The sequence below is a fragment of the Castor canadensis genome, chromosome 8 (assembly GCF_047511655.1).
Source record: "Castor canadensis chromosome 8, mCasCan1.hap1v2, whole genome shotgun sequence".
NCBI classification, from domain to species: Eukaryota; Metazoa; Chordata; class Mammalia; order Rodentia; family Castoridae; genus Castor; species Castor canadensis.
The window spans coordinates 141,580,852-141,602,704 of record NC_133393.1 but is presented as its reverse complement, the minus strand read 5'-3'; the positions used below and the strand labels follow the sequence as shown (position 1 = coordinate 141,602,704).

General features: G+C 39.8%; 1 pseudogene; it reads right to left on the bottom strand.

The window, feature by feature from the left end:
* Nucleotides 1-10,058: 10,058 nt before the first annotated feature.
* The window catches only part of LOC109679695 (mitochondrial inner membrane protease subunit 1 pseudogene), a 57,787-nt pseudogene continuing 45,992 nt past the window's right edge, over nucleotides 10,059-21,853 (bottom strand).

Here is a 21,853-nt window from a genome sequence, read left to right as displayed (position 1 = left end):
ACCAGATACACAGTTGTTAATCAAGTTACCTAATTTTCTGATTTCCTTGCTTACTTTCCAGATAGTCTTAGTAATATTAAAGATGAAAGAGAGAGCCACAGGAATTTAAGTATGACATTCTTCTAAGACTGTACATGTCTTAGAAGAGACAAATATTTTGTCTAAGGCAACCCTGCTCTGAACCATCAGTCTTCCAAGTTCATGATCCTTTCAAATAAGGAGTTCTGTGGTGTAGGGGGGAAAAACCTTTTTGTCTGCCTTCTTATGTTCAGTGACTGGGGCTTGTGAATTTAACTGAAAAAAAAAAAAGATCAATAGAAGGAAGGGCATGCTGATTGTGTTTAATGTAAATATTTTAATTTGTATGTGCACAGAAGCATTCACAGAAAAGAAATAAAACTCCAAAAAAGCTTGTAAGCGGGGCTTATATACCCTTTAACTGTGTGGGGGTGTGTATGTGTCTAAGAGGTGACAAGACAAAGGAAGATGAGAATTTGGGCTTCTGGGAGCCATTATTTATTAGGAAATATATAATAGGTAATGATTTTTACTAAGGTTTGTCGTGAGAGTCATTCGTCTCTTCTTGGTACAGAAGAAGGGAACATCTTAACAAAAGGAAATTTTAGTCAGTTTTATAAAGGGAAATTTATGCCCTACTTTTAGGCAAAGTTTGGGGTGGGGCTAGAGAGTTCTTCTTGTGTCTGTTGTTTCTCCATTGACTTTAGCTCAAAATAATCCTTATGCCAAAGCGACATGTAAGGTGCTAAATTCTAATCTTTTCCAGTGTTCTTAGCAACATTGTCTAAATTGCCTGCTATCTCTCAACTATGGCATGCAGGATTCCCCCATCTGTCAAACTCTACACAGCATGAAATGAAGAGGCATAAGCAAAGGGGAAATTTCTAAATCCATAATTTCCTGAAGTGGAGCTCTACTGGTCTCTTTTTCCTAAGGACAAATCAGTGGACCAATAATTAAGCCTTAATATTGTAGATAAAGGAAATAAACAATACAACAAGGAAACAAGCCCATCATAATTGAGAAAATTTTGCTAAGACTTTATTTAGTACATTTCATAGCTTATCAGCCTCATTATTTGCACATATTATAAGCTTTTACCTGAACAAAAGCATATCCCATTATCTTGCATGCAAATTTGTACCTCTCTGCCAAGATTCCTCATAGTTGTCACATTGGGTTACAACTTTTAACCAAAGTTAAGTGGAGTGGATGGGAGGGGTGTAGATAATTTTCAGCTGTCATACATCAGCATTTGCTAGACTAGCAGAGTTCATGAATAAACATAACACAGCCTTCTATAGCCACATACAGCCCTCCAACTTCCCAAAGTGGCAAATGAGCACATTCACAAGTAGGTCCAAAGATAGTGTTGGGCTTAAAAAATGTTACCCCAAAGTATGGTGTTTGACATGGAGAATACTTTGAACCAAATAGAGCTAAGGCTATCTCTGCCCACTTTCAACCTCTCTCTCTCTCATCTCTCTTTCTTCTCCAAAGTGCAGGGAGGGCTTTCTCTGATGTTCCCCTACCTAACTTGAAAGCTGGCTCCCAGCAGATTAACTCTCAGAAAAGGGCCCAGGCAAACTTTGCCCCAGTCAGTCGTCTGTTCTTTAGGCCATTCATCTCCCTAAAAACCATTTACTCTCCCTCCAAACTGTCTAGTCTTCCACTTCCTTCTCCCCTGTGGCGCATCTAAACCTCATTGGATCACTGGACACCCACTCTCCCTTAATGCTCCTGTACACGTGATACGGTTACATGCCTTTTGTCCTATCAGTTGGTCTATTGTTAGCTTATTCCACAGACTCCTTCTTGAATCTTCAGAAGGGAGAAAGTTCCCTTTGCCCTTACAATAATATACAAAAATACGAACGAAAAGCAAAATTATATAAATATTAAATTATATTCAGTCATTAATGTTTCAGTATTCTATTACTTATGAATTATCTAGTAATCCAATGAATGTCCATCCACTAGTTAAAAATTAATAAACCACATTAACAGAAGCAAAGACAAAAACCACTTGATCATCTCAATAGACGCAGAAAAAGCCTTTGATAAGATCCAACATCATTTCATGATAAAAGCTCTAAGAAAACTAGGAATAGAAGGAAAGTTCCTCAACATTATAAAAGCTATATATGACAAACCTACAGCCAGCATTATACTTAACGGAGAAAAATTAAAACCGTTCCCTCTAAAATCAGGAACCAGACAAGGATGCCCACTATCTCCACTCCTATTCAACATAGTACTAGAATTCCTAGCCAGAGCAATTAGGCAAGAAGAAGGAATAAAAGGAATACAAATAGGTAAAGAAACTGTCAAAATATCCCTATTTGCAGACGACATGATCCTATACCTTAAAGACCCAAAAAACTCTACTCAGAAGCTTCTAGACATCATCAATAGCTATAGCAAAGTAGCAGGATATAAAATCAACATAGAAAAATCATTAGCATTTCTATACACTAACAATGAGCAAACGGAAAAAGAATGTATGAAAACAATTCCATTTACAATAGCCTCAAAAAAAATCAAATACCTAGGTGTAAACCTAACAAAAGATGTGAAAGACCTCTACAAGGAAAACTATACACTTCTGAAGAAAGAGATTGAGGAAGACTATAGAAAGTGGAGAGATCTCCCATGCTCATGGATTGGTAGAATCAACATAGTAAAAATGTCGATACTCCCCAAAGTAATCTACATGTTTAATGCAATTCCCATCAAAATTCCAATGACATTCATTAAAGAGATTGAAAAATCTACTGTGAAATTTATATGGAAACACAAGAGGCCACGAATAGCCAAGGCAATACTCAGTCAAAAGAACAATGCAGGAGGTATTACAATACCTGACTTCAAACTATATTACAAAGCAATAACAATAAAAACAGCATGGTACTGGCACAAAAACAGACATGAAGACCAGTGGAACAGAATAGAGGATCCAGATATGAAGCCACACAACTATGAGCAACTTATCTTTGACAAAGGAGCTAAAAATATACGATGGAGAAATAGCAGCCTCTTCAACAAAAACTGCTGGGAAAACTGGTTAGCAGTCTGCAAAAAACTGAAACTAGATCCATGTATATCACCCTATACCAAGATTAACTCAAAATGGATCAAGGATCTTAATATCAGACCCCAAACTCTTAAGTTGATACAAGAAAGAGTAGGAAATACTCTGGAGTTAGTAGGTATAGGTAAAAACTTTCTCAATGAAACCCCAGCAGCACAGCAACTAAGAGATAGCATAGATAAATGGGACCTCATAAAACTAAAAAGCTTCTGTTCATCAAAAGAAATGGTCTCTAAACTGAAGAGAACACCCACAGAGTGGGAGAAAATATTTGCCAATTATACATCAGACAAAGGACTGATAACCAGAATATACAGGGAACTTAAAAAACTAAATTCTCCCAAAACTAATGAACCAATAAAGAAATGGGCATGTGAACTAAACAGAACTTTCTCAAAAGAAGAAATTCAAATGGCCAGAAAACACATGAAAAAATGCTCACCATCTCTAGCAATAAAGGAAATGCAAATTAAAACCACACTAAGATTCCACCTCACCCCTGTTAGAATAGCCATCATCAGCAACACCACCAACAACAGGTGTTGGCGAGGATGTGGGGAAAAAGGAACCCTTTTACACTGTTGGTGGGAATGTAGACTAGTACAACCACTCTGGAAAAAAATTTGGAGGCTACTTAAAAAGATGGACATCGATCTACCATTTGATCCAGCAATACCACTCTTGGGGATATACCCAAAAGACTGTTACTCCAGAGGCACCTGCACATCCATGTTTATTTTTTTTTTTTTTTGTCTTTTCTTTTTTGGTGCTGGGATCGAACCCAGGGCCTCACGCATGCTAGGCAAGCGCTGTACCACCGAGCTACATCCCAGCCCCACATCCATGTTTATTGCGGCACTATTCACAATAGCCAAGTTATGGAAACAGCCAAGATGTCCCAGCACTGACGAATGGATTAAGAAAATGTGGTATCTATACACAATGGAATTTTATGCAGCCATGAAGAAGAACGAAATGTTATCATTCGCTGGTAAATGGATGGAATTGGAGAACATCATTCTGAGTGAGGTTAGCCTGGCTCAAAAGACCAAAAATCGTATGTTCTCCCTCATATGTGGACATTAGATCAAGGGCAAACACAACAAGGGGATTGGACTATGAGCACATGATAAAAGCGAGAGCACACAAGGGAGGGGTGAGGATAGGTAAGACACCTAAAAAACTAGCTAGCATTTGTTGCCCTTAACGCAGAGAAACTAAAGCAGATACCTTAAAGCAACTGAGGCCAATAGGAAAAGGGGACCAGGAACTAGAGAAAAGGTTAGATCAAAAAGAATTAACCTAGAAGGTAACACCCACACACAGGAAATCAATGTGAGTCAATGCCCTGTATAGCTATCCTTATCTCAACCAGCAAAACCCCTTGTTCCTTCCTATTATTGCTTATACTCTCTCTACAACAAAATTAGAGATAAGGGCAAAATAGTTTCTGCTGGGTATTGAGGGGGGGAGCGGGAGGGGGTGGAGTGGGTGGTAAGGGAGGGGGTGGGGGCAGGGGGGAGAAATGAACCAAGCCTTGTATGCACATATGAATAATAAAAGAAAAATGAAAAATAAAAAATAAAAAAAAAATTATATTTATCAGTCCTGAAGATCTTAGAAATTAATCTTATAAACTGACATGCTTCAAAATGTAATAACTATAGAAACAAAATTTTCAGAATAAATCCACACAAATTTTCATTCTTATAACCATAAGCCTTAAGTAGAAGTAATACAAGTTTATTACTCTATTAAACTGTGTAAGTTTAAAACATATTCAAGTAGGATAAAAACATAAACTTCTATTATATTCTACCCAGGTAGGTCAGAGAAGAAATAGTTTTTTTATTAATCCAAAAATAAAGAAATTAGTCTCATTTGTAAAATTTTACCTAAAGTATGTGAACTTGGACTCTTAAACCATTTGTGCTGTCTCTATGAAAATTACTTCTTTAGTATATCAAAAGTATTAATTTGAATTCCTTAATTTCTAGGATTTTTTGAATATTCAATTGATGTGAGTACTTACCACAAATAAATCAATCAGAAGAGCTCTTTTATTTTTTAAGGTTCCCTCTGGGACTTCATTGATTATTTTGTTTTCACAGCCACAACGATGCCATTCTTTTGTCAATGTCTTTTATGTTTATAATACCTACAACCATCTTTAGCAAGGGACTGCCTTCTTTAGAGTTGATCAATTAAAGTGGTAGCATCCAGATGTTTTATATGTAAGGCCATAAATATACCTAGGTCTCTTTTGATATTGCCCTAAGCTGTTTTCAAACTGCTCAGCAAGGTGTCAGGAGCTCTGGCAGTGGTGTTATTTCCCATTCCAGTCTGTGCTATTATTTTAAATACCCAAATTCTAGCTTGGCAATATTTAATTATAAAAAAGTCATCAACCTGCTTCAGGATCTCCTGAGTGCTATCTACAGGCATAATCAGCCTCTCTAAAGTCTCCAGGGCACTCATTCTTTCTTTGCTTGCAACTAGATTAGAGTCTAATCTACATTAGACTTTGGGATGGACTCTAAAAAACTCCTCAAACATTTATCCCTTTTCTAGACCCCTCCAGTTTCCTATGACATCCAGGATCCTTTAAATTATTCTCCCACCCTCTCCACCCACTGCTTAGCATCTGAAGGTCCCACTAACACATGAACTTGTTGATGCAAAGTAGTGAGTCCTGTCTTGTACACTCATAAAATCATTCTAAGTTCCTCTGTAAATGTCACCCTATCCTGTCTGAGCTTTGGAAAGTCTTGACAATGACTTTGAGCTCATGGTGAGTCCAGGGCTTGAAATCCACTGAAGGGGTTTTATCTGCTCTGCAGGTTTAACTTTAAGAGACAACTAAGTTTACTGGAATTCTGAAGGGCCAGGAGGGAGGAGGAGGAAATCAGAGGGAGAGATACGGGCAGAAGACATGGAGGAGTATAGGATGGGGGAAGAGAAATAGAATAAAGGCTCTGATAAAAGTCAAAGTATGATTTAGGAGGATTTAAGAGAGAGAGAGAATTTACAGTTGTTTCTTTTACTTTAGCCACAGATCCCTTTAAAAAGATATTTTGGAATTTGAATTTTTTAATACTTCTTTATGACACTTAAGAAAACTATGGGCACTTTGAAGTTTGCTCCTCTCTTGAACTGAATTTCTCATTCCCAGGAGCCAGCTCCAGGAAAGGGCTCATTTCACAGCCAACTCCCATCCTCTTCCCATTCCATCAAATTTCCTCTTATTGATGGACAACAAAAATGACAAATACAGAGAGACAAACAGCAGTGCTAGTAATAAAGCAGATTTACACCAAGGTTGTGCATTTTTTCTCCAAATTTGAACACCCAAGGAGGATTTCTGAATCCTGGAAAATGAAATTAACTAAGCATGTGGGAGCTCAATGAAAGAAATCTAAGTGGACTGGTGGAGTGGCTTAAGAAGTAGAGCACCTGCCTAGCAAGCACGAGGCCCTGAGTTCAAACCTCAGTACCAAAAAAAGGAAGAAAAACATCAAAGTTCCAACCAGTGTAATATGTTTACCTATTTATCTATTGGGGTTCAGACCCATATCTCTAAACTATGATTATAGAAGACCAGACTATGCCACCCAAATTATGCCCTTCGGCACATAGAGGGAGCATTAACTTAAATCTGCATAAGAGTGTCTGTAATCCCAGCTGCTAGAAGGCTGAATCAAGAGGATCCTGGACAACATAGTGAAACCTTGTCTCAAAAAATAAAAGAAGAAATCTGTGTGACAAACACTGCTTTGTTTCCTAGGGCTCTTCCTGGCCATCCCTATCTCATCCTAACCTGGCCTTTACCCCATCCTTTGTTCTTTGTTTCAGAGAAGGTGGGATTTAAGGCTGAAGTCTAAGGCAACTCCTTGATGATATCTACTCTAGAGAATTGCTCTTTTCTCTGGGTTATCTCCCCTGTGTGCAGAAGGTTCGCATGCTAGTAAGCCTCTGTTTGTGTTTCTCTTATTAATGCATCTTTTGTTACAGGGAGCCCCAGCTAAGAACTTGTGAAGACTGGAAGAGAGAATTATTTTTCCTTCCTGCCCCCATCATGGTCAGTAAGCCCCCAAGCAGGAGGCTCAAAGTGCCTCAGAAGAGAACCATGGCAGTGACATCGTGTTCTCTATTAGATCCTAGTGCAGCTCCAAACTGTGAAAAGCTATCTTCACAAACAGGGAAACCTCTTTTTATTTGTTGATTTTGAACTCAGGGTCTTGCCCTCTACCACTGCATTAGCTATTTTGGGGGTACGGTCTCAAGGTATTGCCGGGGGGGGGGGGTGCGGGCAGTGGAGTTCAGACCCAGATCCTCCTACCTATATCTCCCTGTACCTTGCATAGCTTGTATTACAGGCTTGCACCACCACACCTGGCCCCTGGGCAACCTCTTGTTAGGGCAAACCTGAGCTCCATGCTTACTGCATTGAGAGAAAGTAATACCTCACAAAGCTTTCACAGGTTCTCGGAAGAGAAAGGTGAAGGCAAAATTTTCTGAGATTTAGAAGTTTGATTTAAGGCAGGCCTTACAAAGACTCAGTTAGGGTTAGGATCATGGTACAAAACTCCTGGATTGGTAGAAGCAGCAAGGTGAGGAGTAAAGGCAAGGGATTCAAAGCATCTTAAGATGGGTTTTGAAGCACATTCTTACAATGAATCATTTGTCTGGGGAGCAGACGTTTTTTGTCTAGAAGAATAAGGTCATGCTTGACTAGGTTTATTATGAAAGTCATACAAATGAGGACAGAGGAATAGCACAAAGTCATGTTAAGGTAGACAGTAAGGCAGATTTGATTCTCAATGTCCAGTCTAATTGTAGGATAGAGAGTCTCAGTTTACCCATCTTTTCTGGTTTCCCTCTTTGATTAATGAGTTAAATAAAATCTTTGTCATTCATTTATTTTATATCTGTATAGGAGTCATGATTTTACCTTTTCTTATAAAATCTGTAGTGGTAGATACTCACTAAATGTGGCCAGAGTGCTCATTGTTATTCATAAAAAGCTTATACAAATGAGCATAAATGGGCATAACCCATGGTGTCCTGCTCCGTGTACAGGTGCAGGAGTTGCTCACATATGTGATGTGCTCTTTTTCCTCATAAATGCCCTCACTATTTGTTTATAAGAAACCACATATCATTTCACATCCTTTTGGGCTTCTGTGGAGCTCAGAAAACAGTCCCCAAAGTGTGGGGCCTTGACATGCTGAGCTGGAGAAAGAGTCTCAGAATCAAGGTCTTTTGAACTTCCTTTGTTTCTCTCCCAAGCACAGGAAGAGACTCTCTGTGAAGTTCCCTGCCCAGAAGGAGTACAATTATTATAAAACTCATCAAATACCCTGAAAAGAGTACCTGTTGACACCATACCTAGAGGATAGTTCAGAGGTCACCTGAGATTACCTTACCTGCAGTAGCACAACCTCTGTTCCCAGTGTTGCCACCTCCCCAAGAGCAGTGGGGAACCTCATTCCAAAGTATTGTCCATTCTTTGACTCCACCCGTTTCTCTAAAAAATCATTTACCACCCTTCTAAAACTGCCTACGGCCTCCCGCTCTCTCCTATGAAGAGGGTACAAACTGCGACCATCTGATCGTTTCTTTGGGTTTCATCTTTTGTATGCTTCCTATGCACGTGTGCACATTAGTAAGTCTGTGTGCCCTTTTTCCTATCAATCTGTCTACTATTTCATTTCAGTAAACCTACAAATGGTGGAGAGGAAGTTTCCCTTCATACCTAGACTTCCAAGTGAACTACTTTGTTGCTGGCCTGAGTCATACCTCCCCAGTAGGAAATCTGAAACTTTTCTGCACCCTGGATGCCTTTGACAGTGTTGTGAGGCCTATGAGTGAGTCTTTGAAACAATACCAATTTAAGATTACAAAGGAAACTTATTATATTGAAATATTTCCAAAAAGATTTTATAAAAGCAATTTACAATGTAGTCATCTGCATGTATCTTCATGAACACATTAAATAACATGTTCCATATCAGATATATTGTTATTGTACTATAAAACATAAAGAATATTTTCAGATATCTGTAAAACTGTAAGATGATATAAAAATATCACAAGTTCTTACTAAAAATATTTTGACTTGTTCTCTATTTTCCTCATCTTAAAACTCACTAATTTCAATAAATGAGTTTTTTACCCAGCCAAGTTCATACACTTCCTGAATTCTACCCCAAATCCCCAGATATCCACAAATTCTCAGGTTAAGAATACCTGCTCAATAATCACAAACACTAATGGGAAATTTCAACAGAAAGTTTCAAATTGATTTATTGTTAGTTGATTTGAAAGTAAATTGCAGAATAATATATACAACAGGACTTCGCTGCTATAAAAACAAAAACAAAATGTGCCATAAGTTTTTATGAAAAAAGGAAAGGTGTGGAGAAAGAGACACCAACTGGCTAGCTAGAAGGATAGAAGAGAAGAGTTTACACTTTCTTGGTATAGTTCAGTATTGCTTACTGCTTTACAATGGTAAATGCTTCTGTAGTTGTTAGATTATTGAAGTCACTATAATTTCCAACGTGACAAAGAAGATAATGGTTAAATGAGGTCATAAGAAGGAGGCCTGATCCAAGAGGAGTGGCATCTTTATCAGAAGAGGAAGAGGTTCCAAAGATCTCCCTCTTTCCAGTATTCACAGAAAAGAGGCCATGTGAGAGCCTAGTAAAGAAGGAAGCCATCTGCAAGCCAGGAAGAGAGACCTCACAAGACACCAACTCTGCTGACACCTTTATATTGGACTTCTGGTCTTAAAACTACAAGAAAATAGGTTTCTATTGTTTAAGACCCCCAGCTTGCATTGTCTCTTTTAATAGTAAGTAGTTTGTTGATGAGTACATGGTTTTAATGGCAGTAATAAATTCACTTGAACAGGAGACAATAATCAAGTCAAAAGAATAAATGTTTGCTAATCATCAGAAAATCTGTGGTCATTGTTCACTCTCCATCCAAAATCACTTAGAGGCCAAATCTAAAGAAGGTTTATCCTCTTCTTAGTCTATATGGACTTAATATATTCTCAAATCTATATGATTCTATAGATCTCCATTACCTTCTAAACGAGCATAACCCATTGACGCATAACGACAGCTTTTAAAGAAATCTGATGGAGTAGTGGCAAGGACTTTGTCTTCTTACAAGACAATTACTCTTATAGAAATATCAATTTTAGATCATTCAGGCTTTTTTACAATCACAATTTCAGTTCTTTGGATACCATAAAAATGTTGGCTAAGATTTTCTGCCAAGATAATATCTGAACTTTGAATTATAGGTTCCACTGATGGTCCAGAACACATTCCAACACCACAAACACACTCAAAGGCTCAATGGACTATAGCACCATACTGAACAACAGAGCCTACAAGGTGAACACCATGAAGAGTAGTTCTTCATACCCTCTGCCACCATTGCCTGTAAGGTCTAATCTATAATACATTCAATTTTTAGGGTAGTTTCAGAGCTTTAGGAGAATTATCTACAGTATGTCTCAAGTATATGTGGGAATCCATGGTTTCAGGATGCCTCCAGTCCCAAAAAACCACAGAAGACTTCATTCAGGATGCTACTGAGCCCCTCTCCTGTGTCATTTTGTTATGTCAGCCCAAGAAAACTAATACAGTGGTTTAAGAAAGAAAACAAAGTCATAATTTTTAAACAGGTGATCTGAAATCCAAATGTAGATTGTCAATTTGCAATAAAAACGATATGTCCTGTGGTCAGGATGATCCCAGAAGGACAGTGCAACAGAACCATTGTCCCCATTCAGCCCCAGCTACACAACCCATGTCAAAGTCAGAATCTTACTGAAATGTCTGACATGCAACACCAGATGTCCCAACATGATTCTGACTGACATTTTTCTGCCTGTCTTCCCATCAGCAATCATGAGCCAGATGACTACATCATAATAATTTCATAAACAGCATCCTGTTTATTTCCAAAAATAGAATAGTATAAAACTATTCTTAGAAAGAGGAGAGAGGGAGAGAGAAGGAGGGAGAGAGAGAGAGTGAGAGAGAGAGAGTATTTTCCAAAGAATCTCAAAAAGTTAAGAATTAATTGTGTGGTATCACTAAAGCTTTGTGTGGTCTTTCCTCTCCCAACCCCATTCCTGGTTTTCTGGCCCTCAGAATTCTTGACTTAAAATATCTTGAAGATCACCAGAAGCTGTCTTGTAGATCATGTGTGAAGCCTTATCTTTTCCTGGTTCTGCTTTCATTTCAGAGGTCACCCATCCACAGATCTCCGAGAGACTTACAGCATTGATGATCCCCTCTGTGAATGTACAGTGGCAGCTCTCAGCGCACAAAGATAGACAAAGATCAGATTTCCTTTTTAAGCCAGAATTTCAATAGCTCACAGATCAGCCAGTTGAACTCTCCTTCTGACTTACAATTTCAAAAGTAAGGGGTCTCAAAGAGCAGAAAATAAAAACCAAACTCCAACACCACCCTTTTCCCATTTAAAACCTTCCCTAAGCTTACCTGGAAAATAATTTCTATTTGCTCTGTGAAGAAAAGGTAGCTCTTTGCTGTAGGTTAATTAGAGAATGATTCTTAGGATAGTTGTGAAGGTGTTTGGTCAATAGTTAGTAGTTATATGATCACTTACTAGCTGAGAGATCTTAAGGGCCCATTTCTATGAATATCAGTGTTATTGTTCTTATTGTTGTTGTTTGTGGCAATAAAATCATATAAGTGACCATTTTAATAAGTTTAGGAAATTATGTCATGTTAATAATAGTTGATCATGAACCCAAATCACCTAACCAAATTTCTAACAAGAATATACTACAATTCTTTGAAATCAGATCTGTGAGAATAATAAAGTAAAAGGACATGACTATATTTCTGGAGAAATGAACCCAAAAATCTTCCTTTCCAGAAAGAGGTGGGGGAGAAAATGGGGAGGAAAATGGATCCTGAGATTATAACTGGGCTCTTGGTAATTCCAAAGCTTCCCTAGGTCTTCATAAGGCTCAGAAATAGATATACTTCTTATTCACAGAAGGCTGGAGAGGCCAGAATTTGAAAGCAAGTTTCAGGAGGTAGACAGAAGCTCCCTCCATGAGGAAGGTGATTGCCACCCTCATGACAATATAGACCTTTGACTATATTGTCATCCTGGGGAGGGGTGTGTGTATGTGTGTGTGTGTGTGTGTGTGTGTGTGTGTGTATGGGTGAGTGTGTGTGTAGGGCATATGTGGTGTTTGGGATCAGGAGAATTTCAATAGTTATCTAGCTGAATAATCAAAAGTGTGAGAATTGTGAGGCTCTGGGTCTGATCACCAATACAGAGAGAGGAAGGACGGGAAGGGAAAGGGAAAGGGGAAGGGAAGCGAAGAGAAGAGAAGGCAGTGAGGGTCAAAGCTGCAGCTCACACTAAGGTAGAGACTTCCAGTACTTCATTTTCATGCCCAGAACCACCATGGACTTCACCATGGGGCTCAGAGTATAATGCTCAATCAACCTTACCACATCCTACTCTTCTCCAGACTATATTGTATCCAAAGGGCACACCACCAAGAGGTAACTGTGGACTGACTTTGGAAACAATACTCCAGGGCAATTTGTATCAATAACTCAGACTTAGGAAATGAGCCTCTTGAAAAGGAAGAATCTGTCTTGTGGGTGGAGAGGGTTTTTCTGAAAGTAGGACAGAGAGAACATACCAGAGAAAGAATGTGCTCATATAAATAGAATCAGGATGATATTCACATGATATCTCAACAGATACAGAAAGAGCCTTTGACAAAATTCAACATCATTTCATGATAAAAGTCCTGAAGAAACTAAGAATAGAAGGAACATACCTCAATATAATATAGGCTGTATATTACAAACCTATAACCAACATTGTACTGAATGGGGAAAAACTAAAACCATTTCCTCAAAAATCATGAAAAAGGAAAGGGTGTTCAGTCTCAACACTCTTATTCAAAGTAGTGCTTGTATAGTTAGCCAGAGTAATAAGGCAAGAGAAAGAAATAAAAGGGATAAAATAGGAAATGAAGTTGAATGACCCCTACTTGCAGATGATATGATCCTATACTTAAATGATCCTAAAGACTCCACAAGAAAACTCTAATGAACACTTTCAGGAAAGTAGCAGGATACAAAATCAACATACAAAAAATGGTAACTCTTCTATATATGAAGGAGAAACGGGCTGAGAAAGAAATCAGAAAAACAATCCCATTCGCAATAGCCTTAAAAAATTTATTTTTTAACACCTAAGAACTTGCCTAATCAAGATGGTGAAAGGCCTCTACAATGATAACTATAAAATAGAAATTGAAGAAAACTCTAGAAGATGGAAAAATCCACCATGTGCATGGATTGGCAGAATAATATTGTAAAAATGACCAAACTACAAAAAGCCATCTACAGATTCAACACAATCCCCATCAAAACTCTAATGGCATTCTTCACAGAAATTAATCGCCAAAATAAGGGGACTAAGGTAGAAAGGAGGAAAATAGAGGGGATGAACCAATTCAGGTTATAATACACTGTCACAATGAAAGTCCCTATATAACTACCTTATACAAACAAAAATGTCTTTTTTCAAAAATAGAGAATAGGAAAGTAGAACAGGTCCTATATGGGGGATTGGCACCAGTGGGAGGGGAAAGAATATAAGGAAAGGGTGTAGGAGGTGAATATGGTAGAAATATTACGTACTCATGCATGAAAATGGAAAAATGAGACCTATTAGAGCTATTCCAGGAATGCAGGAGGAGGGGAGGATGAAGGATAATAATGGAGGGATGAATTCAACTATAATATATTGTAAGAACTTCGGTAAGTGTCACAAGGTACCCCTAGTGTAACAATAATTTAAAAAGGAAATAGAAAAAAATTCATATGAAAGCACAAAACACCCCGAATAGACAAAGCAATCCTGAGCAAAAGAGCAATGCTGGAGACATTACAATACCTGATGTCAAATTATGCTACAGAACCACAGAAACAAAGACAGTATGGTACCAGCATAAAAACAGACACAGAGATCAATTTAATAGACCTAGCAGTAAGCCCACACAGAAACAGCCATCTGATTCTCAATCAAAGTGCCAAAAATAAACACTGGAGAAAAAACAATCACCTCTTTAAGAAATGGTGCTGGGAAAACTGAATATCTACATGTAGAAGAGTGAAACTAGATCCCTGTATCTCACTTTGTACAAAAAATCAACTCAAAATTCATCAAAGACCTTAATGTAAGGCCTGAAACTTTGAAACTACTAGAGAAACTACTTCAGGATATAAACATAGGCAAAGACTTTCTGACTAGGACTCTGTTAGCTCAGGAAATAAGAACAAGAATTGACAGATGGGATTGCATCAAATTAAAAAGCTTCTGTACAGAAAAGAAAACCAACAGAATGAAGAGGTAGCCTACAGAATGGAAGAAAATCTTTGCTAGCTATCCATGTGACAAAGGATTAATATTCAGAATATATAAGTAATTCAAAAAATTAAATACCAAAAGAACAAATAATCCAAGAAAATGAACAAATGAATTAAGCAGCTCTCCAAAAATGCACAAATAGCCAATAATACACACAAAAGGATATTTACCATCCTTAGCCATAAAGGAAATGCAAATCAAAATGACATTGAGATGTCATCTTACCCCACCCCCCCACAATCAGAGTGGTCATCAACAAGAAACAGCAATGCAAAATGCTGGCAAGGATGTAGGGGAAAGGAATCCTTATACACAGTTAGTAGGAATGTAAATTAGTGCAGCCACCATGGAAATGGGTATGGAGAGTCCCAAGAAACTAAAGTCAGAACTACCACATGATCCTGCTGTACCGCTCCTGGACATCTACACAAAGTCACCACGCACTAGAGACATCTACACACTCATGTTCACTGTGGCACTAGAGCCAGGTTATGGAGTCAACCTAGGTGCCCATGGAGGAATGAATGGACAAAGTCATGTGGTACATATACACAATGGAGTATTATTCATCCATAAACAAGAGTGAAATTATGTCATTTGCAGGTAAATGGATGGAGCTGGAGATGGTCATGTTAAGTGAAATAAACCAGAAAAACAATTATCATGCTTTCTGTTGTATGCAGACTCTAGATCTAAAAACAAACAAACAAAAAGACATGAATGTAAAGAGGGACAATTTGGGAGGGTCCAACATGAGGAAGGGGGACAGGAGAGAGTTATGGGAGTGAATGAGATCTAAGTACATTATATACATATATGAAAATGTCATAATGAAGCCCCTTCTTTTTTTGAGATACAGTCATACTATGTAGCCCAGGCTTGCCTCAAACTCACAATCCTCCTGCCTCAGTCTCAGTAGGGGAGAGAGAGAGAGAGAGAGAGAGAGAGAGAGAGATTGAAAGCGAGCTCAGAGAAGCAAGCACTGGCCTGAGACAAAGGGTTGATTTTAAAAAGTGAGGATGTTCACTGGAGACCAACACCATGTGAAGACTCAGTCCCTGCAAGCTTTCCCTAGGATAAGACTATTAATAATTACCACACAACTTTTAAAGGCTATCCTCACTCCTGTACAGAACTGAGATACTCAGGTACACCTTGAATGGTCACACTTTGAAGAATATACAGAGAGCAGGGACAGAATGTGTGCCCAGCCCACCTCCACCCTCAGTTGCTAGAGCACAGAGCAGCATCCTAGCAGGAGCTCTGTGTCCTGTCCCTCCCAACAGGGACAATCTTGATGGGACTAGAGAGGAGCACAGGGTACTAACTATTACCTTAGAGCTGATTAAAAAAAAAATCTAGCCCCTGTTTATGCTCCACTGAAGAAGATTATTCTTAAGAGAGAAAGAAACTGGAACTTGATTTTCAAATTTTATATGGAACTGAGGAGAATGGAAAAGGAAAACTGATATTTAGAGACCCACAGGTAAGTCTCCTACAGGCAAAACAGGGCATCCCAACAAGATGATCTATGACTCAGTGACCATGGCAGGAGACCAGTGGTCCGCAGTTGATACCCCATCTAAGATAAGTGTCTTGGGGCTCAGATGGGAAACCAGATGTCATTACTAGGGGGCTTCCTCTTTGGGTCACCCTACAAGTGAGTAGGATTGTAAAGTCCTTAGCTTCCTTATGAAACCACACAAGGTCACAAGACTTTGTGAAAGCAACTCAGGTAGACACCAAGCTCAATTCCTGGTATAGCTCAATTCCTCCATCACTAATGCATACATAGATACACACACACACACACACACACACACACACGCACATGCAGATAGCAGAAAACAGGATTGACATGTTCTGTTCTTAGCTCTCCAACATGGAGAGAAGGGCCCATTGCAAGAAATTTTACCTCTTGAAAAGTCCAAGCTCTAACAGTCTACTAGCCTGTGATTTAATAATTCAATTCCTTCAAGTGGTTTTCTGGAAGCAGTCTGTGTTAGCTTGGGGACTGGTCATATGTGTCTATAGGTTGGCCAAGGGGTATTAGGAGGTTAGGGCTGGCATCCACAATAGACACACAAAATATTTCTTGAGAATGATGTCGGTGGGAGTGACTTTGATCACAGTATCTCTTGACCTTCACTTAAACTCTGAGATATATACACAGGATAAACTGTCTCTCTTTCAGAAGCCCACTTAGGCTAGCAGGCAGACAGGATATGGGTCTGGCCAGCTCTAAAGAAGTCTCCATGTGCCAGTTCTTAGGACTACACAGATAAAGGAGCTTGAAATTTTGCTGGAATATTTGCAAACTGAATATTTTCAAAATAAATGGTTGTTTAGCTGAATTAAACTAAATGATCTTAAAGTATTGCTAGAGTTTAGATCTGGTATGACCTCCAAAAGCCCATGTGTTAAAGGTTTGACTCTCAGCTTGGTGCTATTGGGGAGCTGTAAAGCCATTAACAGGTGAGGCATACTGGGCAGTCTTAGGTCACTGGGGGACTTACCCTCAAACGAGATAACTTACGTGTTACCTCATCACAGACCCCAAACCAAAACAGGGCCAACTGACCTTGGACTGAAACCTCCAAAACTATAAGCCAAAATAAACCTTTCTTCTTTTTAAGGTGATTCGTCTCAGGTATTTGTTATAGCAATGGAAAGCTGGATGACACAACTTCTCTATGTGTAGTATAGAGGCACCATATCATCCTCACACAGACAGCAACAACATTTTGGCAACTTCTAGCTTGAATCAAAAAATCCACTGGGCAAATATAGATCCTGGCATTGATAAGAGGCAATGGTCACAAATGGTGAATCAAATGGTCATTTTCCCAGTAACTGGAAACCCTGAGGTTTCCAAAAGTAAAACTAGACTAATGACTTTGGTGGGCCAGAAAGAAATTATCTCATAATTTACATACTCCCTGCCCTAACAGAGACCATCTTTGTTTTCATGCACATGGTTCTTTGCTTCAGCCCTTACATTCTCCAGCCCTCACAACTTGAACTCAGTTCCTTTCCAGGGATGGTGGTGCGGCTCAGTGATAGCGCTCTTGCCTAGCATTCACAAGACCCTGAGTTCAGCCTGAGAACTGTAACAAGATCTCCATTCCGTTTGATGGAGGGCTCACTTGTGCTACTGTGGTACTTATATCTGCAAAGACAATGCTAATAAAGATAATTGTCTCTTGATTATCTTTTTCTGAGAGATGAAGAAACTGAGAGCGGTCACCTCAGCTGTTCCAAAGTAATGAGTGACAGCACTGGAATTGAAAGAAGGGCCGTGTTGCACACAGAGTCCACATCCATAACCACTAGTACATCATCCTACCCCCTACCCAGAGGACTTGTGGTCCCATGTCTGGATCTACAGAAGGCATCACCTACTGTGTCCACACGCACCCGAGGCATCTGCTTCACCCACAGAGTTAGGACTGTCCGATGCCCACCTTGCTCTGCTTGCTTCTCTCTGCTTTGCATCCCATCCTCCCTGAGAGCTGGAGAGCTGGTCCTGCTTGGCTCCCACCAGCTTCCTTCCAAGAGCCCAGTGAGCTGCTGCCCCAGCACCTCAGTGCTGCATGACTACTAGGCAGTAGGGAGCAGAAAAGAAGAGCCTGCATCTAGAGTCCTTCTCTGAGGCTAATATTATCTCCCCCAAGGTTGAGTGAAGTCATCTATGTGAGTGTTCAGTGCAGGGTTTGTCTTTGGGGACTCCTTTCTGCCTCACTTCTCTCAAGACTGTGCTTGGCTAAAAAGACTAGACCTCCCTCCCAGCAAAACATGAAGAAGGAAGGTTCACTCAAGCTGCACACTCCTTGAACACTAAGCCTTGCCATGCACAGTGCCTACCCCTGAAGCCAAACCATTTTCCTCATCCCACACCATGGTGGCCAAGGGGCAGGGCTCTACTTTCCTCCTAGCAACTTGGCAGAGGTATGCCTGCTCCTGCTTTTCCACTTCAGAGCATCACTATTCAACAGAATTTTCTAGATGATGAAACAAATCTACATCTGTGCTGTCCAAAATGAAAGCCCAAAGTCCTAAGCAGCTACTGAGTTCCCAATATGGTTAGTACAACCAAGGAATGGAAATTTTAATGATTTTAATTGACTTTAAATCATTATACATGGCTGTGGCTAGTGACAGAGCACACCCCTTAGAGCAGCTGTCTCTCTGCTCCCAGCCATTACATCACCTAGAGTGGAGAACAGCCCCACAGGTCACTTGTCACACTCCCTGGCTCCCATAGACAAGCCAGTGACCACTCCTAATGCATTTGCCTACATTGAGAAACCCACCTCTCAGGTAACAACCCCTTCAAGGGGTCACTGGGAGGTGAGGTAGAAACACACAGCAATCTAACAGGGTGACTACAGCAAAGAGCTGAGAAGAGGTATATCTAATTACACACCCCAGAGCCAGAAAGTGCTCTGTAGAAGTGCTGCAGAAGTATACGTCAGGCAACATACATTCTACAGGTAAGAAGGCGACGTTTCTACAGAGTTAGCCAACACTCTCTAAATCAAAAATATCTGTTGCTCCGCCCACCAAACAGAGAGAGAGAGAGAGAGAGAGAGGAAAGTGAGTCATAAATTAGAGTTAAGTGGGCTAGGAGAGATGTACAGAGCAGACATCCCAGCAAGGGATACAAACCTCACTGCCCACACATTGCTCAAAAAGTTGGGTCCTTTTTCAGAAGAACAAGTGATTTAAACTGAAAATAGACATTTAAAAACATAGATTTTACAGATGCGGAAACTGAGATTTAGAACAGTGCATCATTTGCTCAAGTTCATGAAGTTCATAAGACTTGCAAGTGAGGTAGGACACCCAGGTCATGGGACTTCAGAGCCCCGTCTTTAGTGGACCAGGATTCATGACAAGAGGAGTGAAGCTAAAGGCAGCAGAAGAGGTCATTTCATCCTTCAGACATCGATTGACAATAAAAGTGCAGATGGGGTGGCTCAAGCACTGGAGCACCTGCCTTGCAAGCACAAGGACCTGAGTTCAAACTCCCATACCACCAAAAACTAAAAAAGAAAGTGCACATGGAATCAAAGCAATTTTAGCACCTACAGGCACGCATGGGATGAAGAGCAGAAGTTGCAGGATTCAGGAATGGGATCTGACTAAAGGACCAAGATGATGAGTGGAGTATTTGCTGTGTTGGTCCCTAGGTTGCAGCGAGATAATTAAGAGAACATTATAACAAGTTAGTTGCAGACACGGAACTAAATCTATGAAGGAGATAAAAAATATCAATTATTACCATGTGGACAAAATCTCAAAAAGAGTACGAGTATAAAGAAAAAACAGCAAGAGCCAAAGTATTGCCAGACAGGAGAAATTGGCAGAAAACTGACTTTAATTGCCCAACTATGTCACTTTTGCTAGGTAGTTGTACCATGCATTATTTCACCTCATTATCCACAAGACAAACCTGTCAGAAAAGTGATAGGGAAGTAAAAATTCACCTTTTGCCTTACAACATCTATTCTCTCTTTTTCTAGCACATTTGACAATTTGGGCTTGAATACAAATCCTCGCACCACAGAGGAAGCACAGCCCACACAGGGATAACCTAAGCCAATCAACAATTCTGATTGATTCAGGGATAAATCCAAGACCCAATCAGCTTCAGTGAGACTTTTGCTGGGACAGAGCCTTACAGGCTTTCCTTTGAGATTCAAATCTAAGGGGCACAGGAGATAGAGAAATTACCTCCATCTTGTTACCATTGAGGTCTGACAATAGAATCAAAACTAAAGCATCAAAGTAGACAGGAAGATATTAGGTCTTAGGATGACTTTTGGATCCTGAACCAAAATATGACTTAAATGGGAGCTCATAGCCTTTTCACTTGTATGAGCTGATAACTTCTGTTAGGGTGGGGTTTCTAGCATTTGCAATAGAAGGATCCTTACTTGATAGAGAAATGGTCCTCATTTGCCAGCTGAAGCAAACAAGGCTTTAAAAAATCAGCTAACTTGCCAGAATTCACCTACTTATTAAGATTTGAGGTCATTTATTTCACCCAGATTAGGTGGGGGAAGCTCAATTTTTTAATTAATTGCAATGTGACAAAAAAGAAAACAGTAAGACAAGAAGATGGAGTGAAGCTAGATGCTGGTGGCTCACACTTGTAATCCTAGCTACTCAGGAGGCAAGAGATCAGAGGGATCACAGCTCAAAGCCAGTCCTGGCAAATAGTTCAAGAGACCCTATCTTGAATAAACCATCAAGAAGAAGAGTTGGTGATGTGGCTCAGGGTGTAGGCCTGAGTTCCCCAGAACAGGAAGGAAGGAAAGCAGAGAGAAGACAGAAGAGGAGAGGAGAGGAGAGGAGAGGAGAGGAGGAAAGATGGAGTGAAGGGACAAAGAGTGAGGTTTTGTGTGAGATACAGAGTACAGTGATTTCTATAGATTCTGAAAAATCTTCTATTTTCCTGGTTCCCCCAATCTCTCCCAGTGACTCAAGGATGACTCTGATTACCTGATTGGTTATTTAAAACTCCAACTATTTATACAGCGCTGAATGGAAATCATTTCAACCATAACATCTGTTCCCTGATTTGCTAAAACATCAATACTGCTATATATTGATGAGAATAATTTGTGTTTCCTTGCTGAGAACAATTGTTAGTGCCAGGAAAATAGAAAGTAAACTTAGACTCATGAAAATCCTCAAAGGCAAGGATTTCAGAAGGCAAGCCATCATGGATTATTCTGATTATTCAACCTTTTCCCAACAGAATAATCCAAAGTGAGCACACACACTTAGGGGAAGGAAAAGATGAAGTACCTCTTCCATGGCAGCCCTAAACATGAATTCAAAAAGAAAGTTTTGTATTTGGTGGTACTGGGGATTGAACTCTGGGCTTCACCTTTGCTAGGAAGGTGTTCTACCACTTGAGCCATACCTCCAGCCCTTTGTGTTCTGGTTATTTGGGAGGTAGGATCTCACTTGTTGCCAGCCTGTACCACGACCCTCCTATTTTAGGCTTCCCATGATCACTGGGATGATAGGCACATGCTATTGGTTGAGATGGGATCTCTCGAACTTTTTGCCCAGGTTTATCTCAAACTGTGATACCCCAGATCTCAGCTTCCCTAGTAGCTAGAATTATAGGCACGAATCACTGTGCCTGGCTCAAATGAATTGTTTTTTGAGACGGAATTTCTCTACGTAGCTCAGGCTGGCCTCAATGTTACCATGTAACCAAGCCTGGCCTGGAACTCATGATTCTCCTGTCTCAGCCTCCAGGGAACCAGC